Source organism: Bos mutus, chromosome 3 (genome assembly GCF_027580195.1).
Source record: "Bos mutus isolate GX-2022 chromosome 3, NWIPB_WYAK_1.1, whole genome shotgun sequence".
NCBI lineage: Eukaryota > Metazoa > Chordata > Mammalia > Artiodactyla > Bovidae > Bos > Bos mutus.
Genome location: NC_091619.1, coordinates 6812626 through 6834670, shown reverse-complemented (window position 1 = coordinate 6834670; position 22045 = coordinate 6812626). Strand labels below are relative to the sequence as shown.

Genomic DNA, 22045 nt, shown 5'->3' with positions numbered 1-22045 from the left:
TGAAGGCAACTGGCGGCAAGGATTGGACTCCTTGATCTAATATACCTCTATGCTGAGCATAGAACTTGAATAGATACAAACACAATGAGCAAACTTAGATACCCTTCTCCAGTACTAGCCCAATTTCATAGTAACCCTTTCCCACATATAACCACAAGGATACACACACATAACTATTTCCTAGACTTTAAATATTCCCAGAAACTGTAGTAACACCATACATTTGTATAGAACTTTAAAAATCATTTAGTTTCCAAGAGTAATTTATCTCTATATCATCTTTTGGTTCTCTCCAGAGATACATTTCTTTTTCTTCATCCCTTTTAGAACTGCAGGAGATGCTCCAGAGTACAAAGAACAGAGTTCTGGGAAGGCAACTGAGAGCAGTTTGTGAGCAGTGAGCATGGGTGCTGTGTGGGCTGCTGGAACAAAATACTGAAGACTGGGCAGCTTTGGCCACAGAAATTGATTTCTCATGGTTCTGGAAGCTGGAAAGTCCAAGATGAAGATAACTATATGAAGACATGGAATCTTAAAATAGAGTCGTCTTTTGATGTTGTCAGTTCAAAGCTGGTTTCTGGTGAAGCGATTGTAGCCATCCCTGAACTAAACATACAGCAGACAAACAACATTGAACTTCAACATGGGGAAAGGACTGTTGAGCTCTTTGAAAAATTGACAAGGCTATTATTGTAGAAACTTGGTGGCCTCATGGACATGGAAACCAGACTGGGTACAACATGACCGTTATTTTTGAGCTGGATGGAGGCTTACGTTTTGAAAAATCAGCTAAGGTTTATTTTAGGACAGTGGAACTTGTAGAAGAGCCCATACAAAATTCTCCTGGTCTGAGTTTCTACTTCAAAATTAATGGACTTCCCATATTTCTGAAAGGCTCGAATGGATCCCTGCAGATTCATTCCAGGATAGAGTAACCTCTGCCATGTTGCGGCTCCTCTTGCAGTCTGTTGTGGATGCTAACATGAATGCTCTGCGGGTCTGGGGAGGAGGAGTTTATGAGCAGGATGAATTCTACGAACTCTGTGATGAACTAGGCATAATGATATGGCAGGATTTCATGTTTGCCTGTGCGCTTTACCCAACCGATAAGGATTTCATGGATTCCGTGAGAGAAGAAGTCACTCACCAGGTCCAGAGACTGAAATCTCATCCCTCCATCATCACATGGAGTGGGAATAATGAAAATGAAGCTGCACTAATGATGGGTTGGTATGATACAAAGCCCGGCTACTTGCAAACCTACATCAAAGACTATGTGACACTGTATGTGAAAAACATCCGAACGATCGTCTTAGAAGGAGACCAGACTCGTCCTTTTATCACATCCAGTCCTACAAATGGGGCCAAAACCATTGCAGAAGGTTGGCTCTCTCCAAACCCCTATGACCTGAATTATGGGGACGTACATTTTTATGATTATGTGAGTGACTGCTGGAATTGGAGAACTTTCCCCAAAGCTCGATTTGTATCTGAGTATGGATATCAGTCCTGGCCTTCCTTCAGTACATTAGAAAAGGTTTCTCTGAAGAGGACTGGTCTTACAGAAGCAGCTTTGCACTTCATCGGCAACATTTGATTAACGGTAACAATGAAATGCTTCACCAGATTGAACTTCACTTCAAGCTCCCAAACAGTACAGATCAACTACGCAGGTTCAAAGACACTCTTTATCTTACTCAGAGTATGGAGGAAAGTGGAAAATGCTTCATTACTTTGCTCGGCATTTCTTCTCCCCCTGTTACCGTGGGTTTTGAGGATAAAGATATGCTTTTCATCTATGGTGCGTCAGACCTTCACTCAGACCAGCAGATGATGCTCACTGTGAGAGTCCACACTTGGAGTTCCCTGGAGCTCGTATGCTCTGAGTCAACTAACCCTTTCGTGATAAAAGCTGGGGAGTCTGTTCTCCTCTATACTAAGCCAGTGCCTGAGTTGTTAAAAGGATGTCCCGGATGTACACGACAAAGCTGTGTGGTTTCCTTTTACCTGTCAACTGACGGGGGAACTCTTGAGCCCAATCAACTATCACTTCCTGTCCTCACTGAAGAATGCCAAGGGCTCCACAAGGCAAATATCACTGCCACCATCTCGCAGCAAGGGGACACATTTGTTTTTGATCTGAAAACCTCAGCTGTCGCTCCCTTTGTTTGGTTGGATGTAGGAAGCATCCCAGGGAGATTCAGTGACAATGGTTTCCTCATGACTGAGAAGACACGGACTGTATTCTTTTACCCTTGGAAACCCACCAGCAAGAGTGAATTGGAGCAATCTTTTCATGTGACTTCACTGGCTGATACTTACTGAGGGAATCCAGGTTGTATTTTCGAGAGCTGAAGGCAACTAGAAACAAGTTGAAGAAGCCAGGAAATGCATCTGCTTGCTGTCAAGTGTCTGGTTAGCCACTTGGTTCTCCCAGGGAAGGCTGTGTATATTCAGGTGATGTTCTCAACAAAGCGGTGCCTGGGTGCTGTTCCGTCTGCACCAGGGCTGTGTCTTTAGTTCTTCCTTTCGCACCTTTTGCACCACGTGAATCAGTTCTAACCCAACTGTCTCTTCTACCCCAAAGGAGGTCCTGTCCACACGCAATCCTTTAAGGGAATCACAGGAACATGACCAAGTAGCCCTTTAAGAGAATTACAGGCACACTCCCAGGTAGCCCTTAAGGGAATCACAGTAATGACCATTGTGGTATCTGTGGAATCAAATGTGGAAGATTGTGAGGGCATGTAGGCCCCTCAGGATAGCTTTGAGAAATACCAAACGATTGAAATGAAACTGCTTTGTCATTATTTCCAGAGGAAATAGAGATTCAGATGTTGCAACAGAAAGAGATGTCTGGGTGGTAGCCATATTTGGTTGTTGATGCTGGAAAGTTTGGTAGGATTGATTGTTGCTATTCAATTACTTTTTGAGTAGGAGTCTTTTTCATTTGTGAGGTTTTTTTTTAATAAAATATTTGTTTTAACAATAATAATTTATTTTTTCAAAGGCAATTAGTGATTCTTCTTTGGGAAAAAAACAACTCACATTGGAATGGACATCACCTTGATCATGTTGGAAACTTTTGGGTGTCCTGACATAAGTGGTCACCTGTATTAAGTATGGGCTTCAGATTTGGTTAAGTCCAGTGAACTTTCCAGTTCAAGGCTATGGTTTGATTTGCATGTGATGAGCCTGGCAGCAAAGTGGTATTGCCTTTAACTTGAGATTGAACCATTTTAAAAAACACTGATTAATTATAATTGCTATGAAATCATTTTGTTCTCATCATCCTGTTTATAAAATTACATTGATAGTGAAGCAAGGGGCAAAATGTTAATAAGTAGTCAATTTGAGTAAAGGTGTAAGGAATATTTTTGTTCTGCTTTTGCAACTTTTTTTTGTAAGTTTGAAATATATAAAAATTTAAGATTATATAAACTGCATTGACAAAAAAAAAAAAAAAGAACAGAGTTCTGGAAGTCTGGAGACTCTGGTCCTAGTCACAAATCTTTTGCTACTAATGTATGTGACTTTCTTCTATCAATGAAAACGCACCTGAAATTTGTTTCATCATATATGGATAATATAGCAGACACAGAAATGATTGTCATGAAGGAAGAAATTGACACTCACAGTTTCTTACAAACAGGATGCATAGCACACCATGCTGTGCCACATGGGAAATTCCCAGTTTTGGCAGCAGGCAGAGGGAGGTTCCCAGTTTGGGGGGAGGCAAATTAAAAGGCCTTAGGAGATTGCACAGCCCAGGGCCTTTATTGGGGTTCTCACAGGGAGGAAGTATTGGAGTTCCAGCTTCAGCATCAGTCCTTCCAATGAATATTCGGGACCAATTTCCTTTAGGATTGACTGATTTGATCTCCTTGCAGCCCAAGGGACTTGAAACTCCAATACTTTGGCCACCTGATGCGAAGAGCTGACTCATTGGAAAAGACCCTGATGTTGGGAAAGATTGAAGGCGGAAGGAGAAGGGGATGACAGAGGATAAGATGGTTGGATGGCATCACTGACTCTATGGATATGAGTTTGAGTAAATTCCAGGAGTTGGTGATGGACAGGGAGGCCTGGCATGCTCCAGTCCATGGGGTTACAAAGAGTCGGACATGACTGAGTGAACTGAAGTGAACTGACAGGAAGGAATGAGTGAGGCAGCATAAACATGTGAATTAAGTTTAGGATTGGGTAGTTCAAATAATTTCAGAGAGCTTGTACTAGAAAGGTGGTTTCTAGTTGTCCTGTACCACAGAGTTATTTAAGATAGAGAGAATCTTGGTGTGAGAGAGTTTGATAAAGGAGAGATTTGGAATTGGGGGCTCTGGGTTTGTTGGTTTGTGTATCAAAAGCATACACACAGGGGAGCCATATGCTCTCTCTAAGAATTAGCTAGCCCTAGGGGAGGCAATGACTCCAATATCAAGGCTTCAATTGCAAGAGCATCAAAAATATAGAAAATAAAGTCAATGCAGACATTATTTGAGTTGCTTCAACTCTCAGACCTCAGTTTCCTTGTCTGTAAAATGAAAGTATTGAATAAAGTGGCCTTGATCTCTCGCTAACATTCTCTGACTATGAGGGAAAAAAAAAATCCCTTGGCTCTGCATAAGGTAGTTCAAGCTCCTTCTTACGCTAGTTCAGTTCAAACTGTGGCTATGGTTCAAACTATAACAACTATAGTTCAAACTGTGGCTCTATCTCATGCAGAAGGTATTGTTTGTGTTTCAATAACTGTACTTTTAGAAAAGAAAATAAGCCTAATAACTCTAGCACTGAAACATTTTGTGTCTCATTTACACATTGTTTTCCTTAATAGGAGCTGAGCAGAAAAAATTTTGAGTTATCTAGTAAAACCATGAAACCTTAGGTGTTAGACAAACCTCATTCAAATTTACTAGAACAGTGAGGACCAGTTGAATCAGATAAGGTATAGTTCAGTTCAGTTGTTCAGTCACGTCTGACTCTTTGTGACCCCATGAACCACAGCATGCCATGCCTCCCTGTCCATCACCAACTCCCGGAGTTCACCCAAACCCATGTCCATTGAGTCGGTGATGGCATCCAACCATCTCATCCTCTGTCATCCCCTTCTCCTCCTGCCCTCAATCTTTCCCAACATCAGGGTCTTTTCATATGAGTCAGCTCTTCACATAAGGTGGCCAAAGTATTGGAGTTTCAGCTTCAACATCAGCTCTACCAATGAACACCCAGGACTGATCTCCTTTAGGATGGACTGGTTGGATCTCCTTGAAGTCCAAGGGACTCTCAAGAGTCTTCTCCAACACCACAGTTCAAAAGCATCAATTCTTTGACACTCAGCTTTCTTTATAGTCCAACTCTCACATTCATACATGACCACTGGAAAAACCATAGCCTTGACTAGATGGAGCTTTGTTGACAAAGTAATATCTCTGCTTTTCAATATGCTGTCTAGGTTGGTTGTAACTTTCCTTCCAAGGAGTAAGCATCTTTTAATTTCATGGCTGCAATCACCATCAGCAGTGATTTTAGAGCCCAGAAAAATAAAGTCAGCCACTGTTTCCACTGTTTCCCCATCTATTTGCCATGAAGTGATGGGACTGGATGCCATGATCTTAGTTTTCCAAATGTTGAGCTTTAAGCCAACTTTTTCACTCTCCTCTTTCACTTTCATCAAGAGGCTCTTTAGTTCTTCACTTTCTGCCATAAGAGTGGTGTCATCTGCATATCTGAGGTATTGATATTTCTCCCAGCAATCTTGATCCATCTCATTCTCTGTCATCCCCTTTTCTTCCCACCCTCAATCTTTCCCAGCATCAGGGTCTTTTCAAATGAGTCAGCTCTTCACATCAGGTGGCCAAAGTATTGGAGTTTCAGCTTCAACATCAGTCCTTCCAAAGAACACTCAGGACTGATCTACTTTAGAATGGACTGGTTGGATCTCCTTGCAGTCCAAGGGACTCTCAAGAGTCTTCTCCAACACCACAGTTCAAAAGCATCAACTCTTCAGCACTCAGCTTTCTTTATAGTCCAACTCTCACATCCATACATGACCACTGGAAAAACCATAGCCTTGACTTTATGTGCCTTTGTTGACAAAGTAATGTCTCTGCTTTTTAATATGCTGTCTAGGTTGGTCATACCTTTTCTTCCAAGAAGCAAGCTTCTTTTAATTTCATAGCTGCAGTCACCATCTCCAGTGATTTTGGAGCCCAAAAAATGAAGTCTGACACTGTTTCCACTGTTTCCCCATCTATTTCCCATGAAGTGATGGGACCAGATGCCATGATCTTCGTTTTCTGAATATTGAGCTTTAAGCCAACTTTTTTAACTCTCCTCTTTCACTTTCATCAAGAGGCTTTTGAGTTCCTCTTCACTTTCTGCCATAAGGGTGGTGTCATCTGCATATCTGAGGTTATTGATATTTCTCCCGGCAATCTTCATTGCAGCTTGTGCTTCTTTCAGCCCAGCGTTTCTCATGATATACTCTGCATAGAAGTTAAATAAGCAGGGTGACAATATCCAGCCTTGATGTACTCCTTTTCCTATTTGGAACCTGTCTGTTGTTCCATGTCCAGTTCTAACTGTTGCTTCCTGACCTGCATATAGGTTTCTCAAGAGGCAGGTCAGGTGGTCTGGTATTCCCATCTCTTTCAGAATTATCCACAGTTGATTGTGATCCACACAGTCAAAGGCTTTGGCATAGTCAATAAAACAGTAATAGATGTTTTTCTGGAACTCTCTTGCTTTTTCCATGATCCAGCGGATGTTGGCAATTTGATCTCTGATTCCTCTGCCTTTTCTAAACCAGTTTGAACATCTGGAAGTTCATGGTTCACATATTGCTGAAGCCTGGCTTGGAGAATTTTGAGCATTACTCTACTAGTGTGTGAGATGCGTGCAATTGTGCAGTAGTCTGAGCATTCTTTGGAATTGCCTTTGTTTTGGATTGGAATGAAAACTGACCTTTTCCAGTCCTGTGGCCACTGCTGAGTTTTCCAAATTTGCTGGCATATTGAGTGCAGCACTTTCATAGCATCATCCTTCAGGATTTGGAATAGCTCAATTGGAATTCCATCACCTCCACTAGCTTTGTTCATAGTGAGGCTTTCTAAGGCCCACTTGACTTCACATTCCAGGATGTCTGGCTCTAGCTGAGTGATCACACCATCATGATTATCTTGGTTGTGAAGATCTTTTTTGTACAGTTCTTCTGTGTATTCTTGCCACCTCTTCTTAATATCTTCTGCTTCTGTTAAGTCCATACCATTTCTGTCCTTTACTTACAAAAATTACCATGTATCTTAGACTGTTCAAGTTGGCATGACAAAATACCAAAATACCACTATACTGTTGCCTTACACAACAGACAGTTATTTTCTTAAGAGTTCTGAAAGTTGCTAAGTCCACAGTCGAGGTGCTGGTCAATTCAGTTTTTGATGAGAGATCTCTTCCTGGCTTATAGGTGGCTATGTTCTGTGTCCTGAGAGACAGAAAGAGAAAAAGACAGAGAGAGACTGAGAGACAGAGCTCTGTAGGGTCTCTTTTTACAAGGGCACTAATCTCATTATGAGGGTTCTACCCTCCTGACTTCATCTAACCTAATTACCTCCCAAAGGCCCCACCTTCAAATACTAACACATCGGGGATTAGGGTTCAACATATGATCTTTATGGGAAAACAAACATTTATTTCATAACACCATGTGAATGGCACTTCCCAAAATCATAAAGTGCATAATTTTTATAACTGTTGCCTCTTTCTTTCTCTGGAGCATCTTTCAACTTTATTTTTTTACTTTATCATTTTATTCTACTCATTTTCCCAGGCCCACTTAAGGTTCCAACTCCTCCACTTATTTCTTTAAAAATACTTAAGAACTAGATATTTTCTGGAAACTGTAGTAGGTATTGGAAATATACCAACAAATGAGGTATGTCCCTGCTTTCTCTTACCTTGCAGTCAATTAAATGAGAGAAATGCTAAATATAATAAAGTGTCAAAGATACAGAGATATAAACCTGTAATGTGTGTGTGTATACTCAGTTGTGTCTGACTCTGCAACTCCATGGACTGTAGCCCACCAGGCTCCTCTGTCCATGGGGTTTTTCAGGCAAGAATACTGGAGTGGGTTGCCATTTCCTACTCCAGGGGATCTTGCCAACCCAGAGATCAACTCTTGTGTCTCCTGCATTGTCAGGTGGATTCTTTACTGCACCACCTAGAAAGCCCTAGACAAAAAAAAATTAGTTGTACAAAAGAGAAAAAGATTCATTCTACCAAAAGGAAATGAGAAAGCTGTGGTATGTCAACAGTAGAGTAAGAATTCACAGAGAGTTTTAAGCTGAATTTTCAAGAATGAATGACTTCTCTGGTGGCTCAGATGGTAAAGCGTCTGCCTACAATGCAGAAGACCCGGGTTCGATCCCTGAGTTGGGAAGATCTCCTGGAGAAGGAAATGGCAACTCACTCCAGTATTCTTGCCTGGAAAATCCCATGGACGGAGGAACCTGGTAGGCTATAGTCCATGGGGTCGCAAGGAGTTGGATACGATGGACTTCACTTTAACTTTTCACTTTCAAGAATGAATAAGCATTTGTTAGGCAGAGTTGACAGGTGTGAACATTAAATATTGAGGCAAAGTGTGGAGATAAATCACTGAAAGCTCATTATCACCTTCTGAAGAGTTTGAACTTTAGCCTGTAAAAGGCACCACTTAAGAAAACCACTGTGCTTTAGAAACATCATTGGTGATTTGAGAGATGCAAGTCCATAGTGAGACAGAGAAGTGACAACTGTAAGAATAAAAACAGATGATAAGATGATGATGGCAGTGAGATGGATGTGGAAATGAATACAAGAAATATTAAATAAGGAATAGCCATACAATTTAATGGGTAAATAAATGTGAGAGGATCAATGAAAGGGAAGAGACTATTGTGACTGCAAGTTTCTGAGTCCCAGTTAAATGACTGCATCTTCCCATAAGTTTAATTGCAAAAGTAAGGATACATATAGGATGACGATAGAAAGGAAACAAGGTTTAAGGAGAATATGTTTTAAAAGTTATTGTTAAAGAAACTTAATCGTGTTCACGTCTTACCTTAAAGAAGTTCAAAAAAGAGAAAAGACAGCAAATGCGGGATAGAAAAGGATTGTGAAAGTATAAGCTCCACCCATTATAGGAACAGGTGATAAGAGGCAGAAAACATGAAGAAAATAGCACTGAACTGGGGAAGAAAAACCTCTTCCTTTGTTATAGAAGCAGAAATAGCTAGGGTGAATATACACTGAAATAAGTTGCAGTTTTGTAAGGTCAGAGGTAAGATGGTAAGGGAGTTAGTGTCTTATAGCTTCATTTTTTTCCCTGTATAAATCTGCTGAAGTTGCAAGAAAGGGAGTAAAGATCTAAGAAGTGTAAAGAAAGCATGAACTAGCTTCTGTGAGGGACAGAAGAGAGAGCTGCTGCTACTGCTGCTAAGTCGCTTCAGTCGTGTCCAACTCTGTGCGACCCCATAGACAGCAGCCCATCAGGCTCCCCCATCCCTGGGATTCTCCAGGCAAGAACACTGGAGTGGCTTGCCATTTCCTTCTCCAATGCATGAAAGTGAAAAATGAAAGTGAAGTCACTCAGTCGTGTCCGACTCCTAGCGACCCCATGGACTGCAGCCTACCAGGCTCCTCCATCCATGGGATTTTCCAGGCAAGAGTACTGGAGTGGGGTGCCATTGCCTTCTCCGGAAGAGAGAGCAGAGACAGGTAAAAAATTTGTCACACAATAAGGGGTTACCACTGAGATGGAGAACACACATTTCTAGTGGTAACAATACACACAGATATGTAATAGCCTTTTGTAATGCTTAACAGTTCAAGTGTATGAGTGATGAAAGCACATGTCTGGGTTTATCCATGGCTATGAATTGACAGGATATATCGAGGGTTAAGAGTCTGTGGATACTGAAGTGCTGGCGAGAGTGGTTTAAGAAACTCACTAGAGATCTAGATCAAATTGGACAAGAAGAGAAACCTTAAAGGAAATGATGAATTGAGAACAAAAAGGAAAAATGCAAAGAACAAAGTCTCAAGAAAGTTGAAGAATAGGTTGACAGAGGGGAATATAATGGCTATAAGGATATAACTGGATAGTCAGATCTTAGAAAACTAGAATTTAACATTCCAGAGATAGTACATTCCAAGGTCCTGCTTCAATCTTGTGCTTGGGTTATTGAATTGGAAGAAGAATTTAGGGATCAAGGAGTTTAAGACTAAGTTGTTGCATGGGCAGTTATATTCATGAGGCAATCATAGGTGATCTTGGCAGAAGTTGGGCCAAAATGAAAATGGTGAGTCATACCAGAATGCTTAATGGTGAGAGGTGTGGGATGTAACATAGAATAAATAATGAACAAGTAATCTGTTATTCAACTCAACATTTACAACATATTACTCACAGATATTATTTTACTTAAACAAGCTATGATACAGACATGACTATTTGTCTCATTTTGTAGAGAAATATAGATTTAAGTTGGAACCCCTCAAACAAAAACCACTCAGCCAGTAAGTGACAAAGCTAGAATTCAAGCCCACATTTTTTGGTTTCACAGCTTTTTTTCCTTTCCAGGATAACATGCTATCTTAACTAGCATAAAATTTTACCTCTCCAAGCACACATTTCACAGAGGAACTCTAAAGGTATAATGCCTTAATCTAAACAAAAAACACTCAAATATATAATTTAAAGCCCACTGGTTTAAGTAAAAGATGGTTTCCCAGAAGCTTCTGGTTGAAGAGAAGAATGTTTCTCCTAGTTTTTAACAAGGAAATAAAAACTCTCATGTACACACGTGAAGCATAGATGCCCCCCTTAGATGCTTGAGTTCATGGGTGGAACTGACCCCTCTGCTGCTGCTGCTGCTGCTGCTGCTGCTAAGTCACTTCAGTCGTGTCCGACTCTGTGCAACACCATAGACGACTGACCCTTCCAACACACCGCAAAAGCTGCTTGGCGGTGAACTCACCTTGATTACATATTCCCTGTAGCTCAGATGCTAAAGAATCTGCTTGCAATGCAGGAGACCTGGTTTTGATCCCTGGGTTGGGAAGATCCCCTGGAGAAGGGAATGGCAATCCACTCCAGTATTCTTGCCTGGAGAATCCCATGGACAGAGGAGTGGCGGGGTCACAAAGAATGACTAACTGAGTGACTAACACTACTACTGCTACACCTTTAAAATGTCAGATGAAGTGGTCAGGAACTGAGGAATGGAGCACCCAGGCTATTTAAAGAATTTCTGCTTCAAAACAGCAACATAAAAAAGTGGATATCTCAGATCTCATTGTTTGCCTCTCTCTGCTGCTACTGCTGCTGCTAAGTCACTTCAGTCGTGTCTGACTCTGTGCAACCCCATAGACAGCAGCCCATCAGGCTCCCCCATCCCTGGGATTCTCCAGGCAAGAACACTGGAGTGGGTTGCCATTTCCTTCTCCAATGCATGAAAGTGAAAAGTGAAAGTGAAGTCGCTCAGTCATGTCCAACTCTTCGAGACCCCATGGACTGCAGCCTACCAGGTCCTCCGTCCATGGGATTTTCCAGGCAAGAGAACTGGAGTAGGGTGCCATCACCTTCTCCATTGCCTTTCTCTAATGACTCATTTCCTCTCAAAGATAAAAGTGCTGATAATTACTTAAACAAAATGTTTTTTAAATGCGCAACTTTCTGGGAGCAATAATTACATTTCTTACTTTTAGACAACATTATGATCGTTTATTTCTTCTGTTTGACTCACCATGACTATTAAGGTAGGAAATTAAAAATGAAAAAAAGAACTAATTCCTCTTTCATAGTTTCCTTTGATTTTTGCACCCAGGGTTTATTCATGAAGGAATGAGATCTTGGGAAGTCCTTCGTGCTCCTTGCCTACCCAATAATAATGCCTAGAATATGACTGACACTCATGATAGGATAATTGACTTACAGTTAGCCCAATAACTAGCTCAGGAGATTGTTCATCAGGAGAAAAAACATAATGACAAGGGGAGAGAGAAATACCCAAAACCATTTTTAAAGAGGTTAGAAAGGAAGAAGAACTGAATTCAAGAATCTGAAGAAGCAATCTCTTCCTAGACTGTAGACTGAATATTTGGAGGACTCAAGAAAGGCCCCTATTTTAGGAAAATGCCTAGGGGCAGACTGGTGTGAATTTGAATGGAGTGAGCCTGCAGATGGCAAGATAAAAGAAAATCGAAATGTTATTATAGAAATGTTAAGCAAAGCTATTTTCAGTTGAGACTTTATGGAAAAGGCTTGAGCTATAAAATCCAGGTAATGAAATCCCTGAAGTTTTTACCACACAAGATGTGGGTGTGAGTGGGTGGTGGGAGACAAGCTGAACTGAGAGGTGAGTTGCATAGAATGCCACCTAGACCACTTTGTGAAACTAAGTCCTTCTTCCCAGCAAAGAATTCACCCCTACTCAAGAAGGCACAGGAATTGCCAGACTATGAAGATGTCTAGGGTGAGAAAGAACTTTGATGTTGGTAGCAGTGATGGAAAAAGGCTGAACAATCAGTGTGACTCAGAGAGAGGGCTTCTTCTAGGTACAGTGGGCCCAGTCATTGAGAACCTGAATAAAGAGGCAGGGGAGTCTCTAATCAAAGGGGAATGGGAATATCTCACACAGTAGAGGATGCAGAAAGTGATGGTGATGTCAGCATAGATCGGTATGTTTGCCATCTGAGGATCATGCCCTCCCAGTCCAGCCTCATGATGTCTGCAGCACAGAAACAACTACTTGACAATAAGGAAAGAATCCCAGCAAATTAGCCCTACATAAAGCCATTTAAATAGACAACATCTTAGACTTTCCAGAAACATGGCGTCTAAGACCAAGAATAGACACCGATGGCATGCCATCCCTCCATAAATCATCCCTCCATAAATCCTATTTCTAAAATAACTACTAAAAAATTGACACTAATTTATGTTCTGAGGAGGAATAAATACCTTGTGAGGAGAAGCCAATCTACTTGAGTAAAACCTAATTAACCCCAGAGTTCTTACCTTCTTTTGCCAGAATGCAGTTTGGCTTCTCAATTCCAGTGTTAATCACGTCGGCCAGTTTGGCTACTGATCCATAATCTATAGACATTAGCAGAATGGCCCAGTACCTCTCTTCTTTGGCATAGTCCCAGAAGGTGGTCTGAGTGCTTTGGTGCCTTCAAGAGCAGAAAATGGACCCAGTTTTGTAGACAGGGCCTAGGAAAGGTGACAAGACCTCAGAGAGGGTGTGAATACACAGAGGTCAGAAGATAGTCATTAAGAGATGACTGAAAAACAAGACAAGAATTGCTGTGCATTTACACACAATAAAAAAGGAACAGAAAGAGCTCCAGTCCTGGAGGAGCTGCAGAGAGAGGACCAGAGGTCATCACGATGATGAGGTGCATAGAAAATGAGGTCCAGACAGCATCCTTACCTTTGGGACTTGGCCCTTCAAGCTCTTAGACACAAACTGGGAAAGGATAGGAAACACATAAAGTTTCTACTACACAAGCAAAATAGAGGCTTGAAATCCAGTTTAGGTTGAGTTACTAAGCACAAAAGCTAAATTTACTTCATATATGAATTCGAGGCCTCAATTTACAATAGATAAACTGCCCTTACGCTAGTTGGCTACTTCATGCATTTATGTCTTGGGTTCCCAATCAGGTGCACATATTGACACCAAAAGCTGTCTTTGCATCCTTATATTTCCTTGAGCATTTTAATGGCCACTCAAACTATGAGTTTCCTGGACTGCTTAGTTCCTGGGAGTACATCTTTGAACAAAACTGGGGATGTTCCTGGATTCATGGAGTTCACAGTCTTATGCAAGAAGTGAACAATATTCTGAAGATCCCCAGAAGGATGTATGATCCATTCCATTCAAGGATTCAAAATCACAGAAGTTTTTCTGGTCTGAGCTCAAAACCAGGCTGCTTCATCTCTTCTGTCCTCAGATGTTCTGCTTCTGATGATATGAAAATTAGTGAAGCATATAAACATTAAAAATGGCAACAATAGTCTGTTAATAGGTGAAAGTGTACCACATATTATGTAAGAGAATTAAGGCACATATTAAATACTATGTATTAAGTTAAGGAATATTTCTAAAGCAGAAAATAAAACAATCTGTATAGCCTGGGAAAAAAAGAGATGACTAGTATTCAAATGAACAACATATGAATATGACATTTAAGCTGTGATAAGTGAAGTGAAAATTATAGATCAGGGCAAGAGAGGTATCAAGAATATTCACTAGTTTGGAATCCATTACATTTGCCCAGTGAAACTGTTAAACTGAATAGACTGGAACTCATGCTTTTTGGAGCACTGACAATAATTTGGAATGTTAACATTTTCTCAAGAAAGTCAAAATACACAAATGAAAGAAGCAAATATTTATATACAATACACAAATAAACCAACCAAAGGCCTTATTCATAAGAAAAGGGGAAATGACAGTAAAAAAATCACATGAAGACAAGAACAAATATATTTTTCCTAATTTACATTCAAGGGATAGTGAACACGGGGATATATCTGGGGAGATTGGCAGCCTGGAAAGGGTGCAGAAGCCTCGAGCCCTCTCCTCATACCTTGCCCTCTGTATCCCTTCCATCTGGTTCTAGAACTTATAGGGACAGAAGACAGAGGCCCTAGACTCTAAGACAAAGTGTGTCTTTAATTTTTTCATGGGCAATCATTCATCTCTCACTGACTGAGTCCAAGACAGGTTGGAAAACAGAAAAAGGGGTAGGTTCAGGATGGCAGAATAGAAGGACTTGTGCTCATCTTATCCTTTGAAAGCACCAAAATCACAGTTAGCTCTTGAACAACCATCTACAGGAGGATGCTGATACCCCCTAAAGATACCTTATGTATAAAGGACAAAGGAGAAACCTCAACAAGATGGTGAAATTGCTCAGTCGTGTCCGACTCTTTGCAACCCCACGGACAGTAGCCTACCAGGCTCCTTCATCCATGGGATTTTCCAGGCAAGAATACTGGAATGGCAAGAATACATTTCCTTCTCCAGGAGATCTTCCCCACCCAGGGATTGAACCCAGGTCTCCTGCATTGTAGGCATACACTTTACCGTCTGAGCCACCAGGGAAATCCTAGGGTGTAATCACGATAAAATGAAATCCCATACCTGCCGGGCTGGCAACCCACAACTGGAGAACAATAATACAAAGAAATTCTCACACTGCTGTGAAGGTTCTAGGCACCACATCAGGCTTCCCAGTCTGGGGACTCAACAGAGGGACTGGGAATCTCCAGGGAATCTGACTTAGAAGTCCAGAGGATTTGATTGCAGAACTTCCACAGGCCTGGGGGAAACAGAGACTCCACTCTTGGAAGGTACAAACAAAACTGTTTGTTTGTGCATGCCAGGGCCCAGGAGAAAGGAGCAGCGACTCCACAGGACACTAAGCCAAATCTGCCTGCGAGTGTCTGGGGGTCTCCTGCAGAGGTGTGGGTTCTCAGTGGCTTGCCCTGGGGACGGCAGCAGTCCTGGGAGGTGCCCTTTGGAAAGCCCTCTTGGAGGTCACCCGTAGACCTACTGTAGAGCCTGTTGACTCCAGGGCTGGGTCACCTTAGGCCAAACAACAAACAGGGAAGGAACAGAGCCCCACCCATCAGTAGACAATTGGATTAAAGTTTTTCTGAGCACCACCCTGTCCACCAGAGTAAGATTCAGTTTTCCCCACTGCCAGTCCCTCCCATCAGGAAGCTTACACAAACCTTTCATCCTCATCTGCAAGAGGGCACACTGAAGAAGCAAGAAAAATTACAGTCTACAGCCTCCAGAATGAAAACCACAATCACAAAAGCTAATCAGAATGAAAAGGAATAGGATTATGTCCCAGGTGAAGGAATAAGATAAATCCCCTGAAAAATAACTAAGTGAAGTGGATGTAGGCAAACTTTCAGAAAACTAATTCAGAATAATGATAGTGAAGATAATCCAAGATGTTAGAAAAAGAATGGAGAAGATACAAGAAATGTTTACCAAAGACCTAAAAGAACTAATTTAAATTAAAATATCCCTGATTTCAAAAGTTGTGAAGTGTTATGGCATCGTGAAAAAAAAATCAGAGGCTTTGGATCTGAATTCCTGTTTCAGTTATATTACCCCAGGCAAATTGCTTAACTTTTTCTTAACTTATTTTTTTTCAGTCTTCATATAACATAAAAGCAGATTAGTAATTCCAAACTCACTGATTTGCTGTTGGGAAGATTATATTTAGTAAATTATAATTTAAAAGTATCGTGATAATGTTATGGTAAAATATTATGATACTGTAAGCACCCAATAAATGACAATTATTTTTAAAAAAACAACAAAAAAAAAACCTCTCTTGCTCCCTTCCTTGTAGGCTCTCATAGATAGGTGTGGATGACATATAGGAGTGAGAATGGAAATAATGTACACTGGTAATATGTCATTGCTTTATGAGCAGAATGGAACACAAGGATATTTTGAAGCAACCAGAGGATGACTTCAGAGTTCTGTTTTGGAATTTGCACTTAACCTCCATTCTCCAGCATTCATTTAGGTGTCTTCCTTTCCTGGCAGAGGATACTGTCATTCTATTACCTGAGTATCAGTGCTCAGGGCTCCTCCCCCAAGTAAGACCCTGCCTACCTCTGCTGACCACTCCAAATCTGCTGATTCCATGTCCATGTTTCCTCTCCCTTTCTAGCCTATAATTCTATGAATGATGAAGAACTTCTGCAATCCCCGTGATTCACACAGTAATAACTCCCACTGGCTTTTAGGAGTCAAGTATCACATGCCCTTCCTTGTCTCCATCTGTATCAATGTTCTTTCATCATACTCTTGGTTCCCTCCATCATAATTACTTGCTGCACTCTATTGCAATCATCTGTTTATAGCTCTCTCTCTCCTCAAGGGCTGTAAGCACTCTAAGGCTGAAACAGTTTTTGTTTATCTTTTTTGCCACAGTGCTGGATATAAACCAGTAGTTCAGCTTCATTTCAGCCAATGAAGGAATAATCCATCATCATTATTTAATATGCATGTAACACTTTGACTCCATGCCTAGCATGATGTTAATGATTTTATATGTAGTAAAATGTACATTTTAGTATTCTCCTTCTCAAGATAAGGCTGTGAGTTTGGGTTAAATAACTCAAAGTTTGAGCACCTAGAAGAGAAAGATATTGGGTCAAACCAGAGGGAGGGCCAGTGGAGAGAGATTTAGCAGATGAGGACTTTTAGCTTTCCTAAATCTCATGTAAATATAGCTACATTTTTCTGCCTCTATGTAAAATGGGTTTGGGCTTTAGGATTTCAAATGTCACTGTAGAAAGACAAAGAAACAGAAGGAGAAAGGACTTTGCCATTATTATGTGTGCATGCATGCTCAGTCATGTCCTGCCAGGCTCCTCTGTCCTCGGAATTCTCCAACCAAGAACACTGGAGTGGGTTGCCATTTCCTCTTGCAAGGAATCTTCCCCACCTAGGGCTTGAACCCATATCTTCTGTCTCCTGCATTGGCAAGCAGATTCTTTATCACTGTGCCACCTGGGAAGCCCTTTCCATTATAAAGCCATCTCTATTTACTCCATCTTTCCTAAAGTCTCCCACCTGTTCACAACTAACTCTATAAAAGGCATTAATTTGTCAAGTTATTTTTTGGGGGCCATCTGACCATTTTTACTGAAGCTGAGAATTTCCCGGATGAATATCCTGAGAAACTAGTTGGGTTTTTTTCCCTAATAACATTCAAAAGCGTTAATTAATTCTTCTATGAACAGATTCAAACCACAAAGGTTGTAAACAACATTGGAAGAAGTCAAGCTGGCTACCAGCATAAATATTTTCCTCAACATGGACTGCAAGTGGCTTGCATTTCAGTTCTGCAGAAAGAGCCAGGACTGGTGGGAATGCACTAATGAGGGACTAGCAATCCCAGTCTATGTATCTCCCTAGGGAGGACTGTCCTTTAAGGTGCCATAAGGATCAGTTAATGAGGCCAGCCTAAGGTCTTGGGTCATGTCTGAAAGAGGAAATAACAAAATCTTTGTGGGAAAATTATGTGAAGATGAAAATAGCCTGAATATACAAGTATTATCTAGTACCCTAGGGAGGTTATATGTGTAGCTTGAAAAATAAAAAGGGGGTGGGATGGGGTAGAGGAGAGAGGGGCAATGGAAAGAGAACTAGATTAGGAGCTTAGTCTCAACTGTGTTAGCATATTCCCATGCATGTGTTGCTCTCTTTCTCTGGACCTCAGTTTCCTTCTGGATGTGTCACTTTCTGTGAGATACTTTCTAGTGCTAAAATTCTATAGTGCTGTTTTCAAGAGCAGAAAAATAGGAGAGCAATGTTTTGCCATTTAATGGCAGGCTGGGAGTTTAAAGATCTCCCACCTCACATTTACCAGTTGCATACCTCAGAGAGAACAAAACTCATGCTGTTAGATCCCCAAAGGGAATTCTAGATTTAAATAAAACCTGACTAAGAAGCCTTTTCTCCTCTTACAGTCCCAGACAACAAATCCCCTTCCTGGGCGTTTCCCACTCACCCAGGCAGAATTCTTCCTTTTTGCTTTCAATAACCCCCAATCAGTATTGCCAAAAAACATATCACATTATTTCATAACTATTTCTTTGGTTGTCTAATCTGTACTAGAATGGACTAGAAAAGATTTGATGAAAAGAATTGTGTCTTAATCACTTCAATGTTCTCAGGATCCATGGTAGTATCTGGCCCATGCAAGTGTCAGCTGCTCAGCCGTGTCCAACTCTTTGCCACCCCATAGACTGCAGCCCACCAGGCTCCTCTGTCCATGGGATTCTCCAGGCAAGAATACTGGAGTGGATTGCCATTCTCTTCTCCAGGAGATATTTTTGATCCAAGGGTTGAACCTGGGTCTCTTGCATTGCAGGCAGATTCTTTATGGTCTGAGCCTCCAGAGAAGCCCATTTGGCCCATAGTAGGACTTCAAAAGAAGAGTAAGTGCTGCATAGGAGAATGCATGAGTGACTGTGTTGGGAAAAAAAAAAAAAAGAGCACAGGAAAAAGGGAAAGATGGCTGGCAACAATACCTTCCAAATCCTTTCAAATCTGATATTGTTAAACTTTTATTGATCTAATTAACCAGTTAGTTTTCTAAATATCAACATGATTTTGGGATGACATTCTTTCCCATCAACCCTGTCTGTTTCCTTCAACTTCGATGTACCTATTTCTTGCATTTACACTTCTGCCTCTCCCTCCTCTCAGTACTCAGTTCAGTCACTCAGTCGTGTCTGACTCTTGGCGACCCCATGGACTGCAGCATGCCATGCTTCCCTGTCCATCACTAACTCCCAGAGTTTACTCAAACTCTTGTCCATTGAGTTGGTGATGCCATACAACCATCTCATCCTCTGTTGTCCTCTTCTCCTCCTGCCTTCAGTCTTTTCCAGCATCAGGGTCTTTTCAAATGAAGTCAGCTCTTTGCATCAGGTGGCCAAAGGATTGGAGTTTCAGCTCCCTCCTCTAGCACCAGGATATCAGCATTGCTTAGACTGACAGTTACTTTCATCTTCTTTTCCCTCCATACATGGACAATATTCTTTGTTCCCCTGTCTTAGGATGACAAATTGAGCAAAAAACATCTTTTGAAACTGATTTCCAAATTGCTTAGGTGGTGTACTCTTTGTGTGAAGTTCCTTTTAAGCAAAGATGCTGTTGCAATTAATTATAAACCAATCTTACTGATACTACTTTTATTGGATAGATGAGTATCTGCCTTCATGGCTAGTTAATCATCATCCTAGTCTTTTCATCAATTTCCTCTTCCTCCTCTCTCTTTCCTGATAGCTCCATTTACCTTTAGGAAAGATGGTTTCATTCTGTCCTAATTTTTTCCTGGTCACTGATTTTCAATGTTGATTTATATTAGAAACAAAACATCAGAGAACCAGTGTGTAGATTATCTTGACAAGGGAAATTTGTAGAAGTGGAGGCTTGCTTCAACACTCTGATTCTAGAAGAAACAGAGTGAAAACATTAGAGCTCTATTACAAAAGTGCTCCAGAAAATGGGCTCACCCCAGAGCAATCCAAGGGCACATTTAAACACACTCAATGCTCAAATTGTCCCTTTTAAAGAGTTTCCAAGTAGAATTATATAATAAGCTCATTACAGATGAGATTCACATTTGCAATCAGCTTGTATATTACTTTAGTTTAGAATTATAAAAGTTTTTTTTTATTTTTATTATTATTATTATTATTTTTTTTTTTACCTTACAATATTGTATTGGTTTTGCCAAACATCCACATGCATCCACCACGGGTGTACACACGTTCCCCATCCTGAACCCCCCTCCCACCTCCCTCCCCATACCATCCCTCCGGGTCATCCCAGTGCACCAGCCCCAAGCTTCCTGTATCCTGCATTGAACCTGGACTTAACTTTGCTCTAGCCCTTTTACTTTTGCAGATGAAGAAACTCAGACCCAGAATGGTGTGGCTTATTTAAAGTTTCACAGACAGTGACAAATCTACGATGAGAATCCTCATCTAGTGTTTCTCTTTTAGCAATCTGAAGTCTTTTCCCAATCAGCTTTCATGGAGACAAAACTTTCCACCTTTAAAATCACTTCTTACTTGTTTTAAGTTTGCCTCTAGAAAGCCCCTGACAGAGTACAATATGTACGTGGGAACATGGTGCATTCTCATAGCACTCACTGCCATTAATTCAGTTTCAGTTTTCTGATTAGCTCCTGGCCCTTTCAGAAAGTAGGACCCTGGGAGAATTGGGGGCATCATGTGACAGGTATACTTGAAAGCTAGAGGTGGAAGTAAGGAATGGCTGAAACAGCATTTCTAAATATTCTTTTGCAGATACTTATAATCTTAAGATGTTAATTATGGGCAAAGATGGTAATCATGGTAAAATCAATTGAGAAACAGTGAAATCAGTTCAGTTCAGTAGCTCAGTCAAGTCTGACTCTTTGCCACCCCATGAATCACAGCACGCTGGGCCTCCCTGTCCATCACCAACTCCCGGAGTTCACTCAGACTCACGTCCATTGAGTCAGTGATGCCATCCAGCCATCTCATCCTCTGTCGTCCCCTTCTCCTCCTGCCCCCAATTCCTCCCAGCATCAGAGTCTTTTCCAATGAGTCAACTCTTCGCATGAGGTGGCCAAAGTACTGGAGTTTCAGCTTTTGCATCATTCCTTCCAAAGAAATCCCAGGGCTGATCTTCTTCAGAATGGACTGGTTGGATCTCCTTGCAGTCCAAGAGACTCTCAAGAGTCTTCTCCAACACCACAGCTCAAAAGCATCAATTCTTCGGCGCTCAGCCTTCTTCACAGTCCAACTCTCACATCCATACATGACCACAGGAAAAACCATAGCCTTGACTAGACCAACCTTTGTTGGCAAAGTAATGTCTCTGCTTTTCAATATGCTATCTAGGTTGGACATAACTTTCCTTCCAAGGAGTAAGCATCTTTTAATTTCATGGCTGCAGTCACCATCTGCAGTGATTTTGGAGCCCAGAAAAATAAAGTCTGACACTGTTTCCACTGTTTCCCCATCTATTTCCCATGAAGTGATGGGACCAGATGCCATGATCTTTGTTTTCTGAATGTTGAGCTTTAAGCCCACTTTTTCACTCTCCTCTTTCACTTTCATCAAGAGGCTTTTGAGTTCCTCTTCACTTTCTGCCACAAGGGTGGTGTCATCTGCATATCTGAGGTTATTGCTGTTTCTTCTGGCAATCTTGATTCCAGCTTGTGCTTCTTTCAGCCCAGCGTTTCTCATGATGTACTCTGCATAGAAGTTAAATAAGCAGGGTGACAATATACAGCCTTGATGTACTCCTTTTCCTATTTGGAACCAGTCTGTTATTCCATGTCCAGTTCTAACTGTTGCTTCCTGACCTGCATACAGATTTCTCAAGAGGCAGATCAGGTGGTCTGGTATTCCCATCTCTTTCAGAATTTCCCACAGTTTATTGTGATCCACACAGTCAAG

General features: G+C 41.2%; 1 pseudogene; it reads left to right on the top strand.

Moving 5' to 3' along the window:
* Nucleotides 1–513: 513 nt before the first annotated feature.
* LOC102281090 (beta-mannosidase pseudogene) lies at nucleotides 514–3359 on the top strand (annotated as a pseudogene).
* The last annotated feature ends 18686 nt before the right edge of the window (nucleotides 3360–22045 follow it).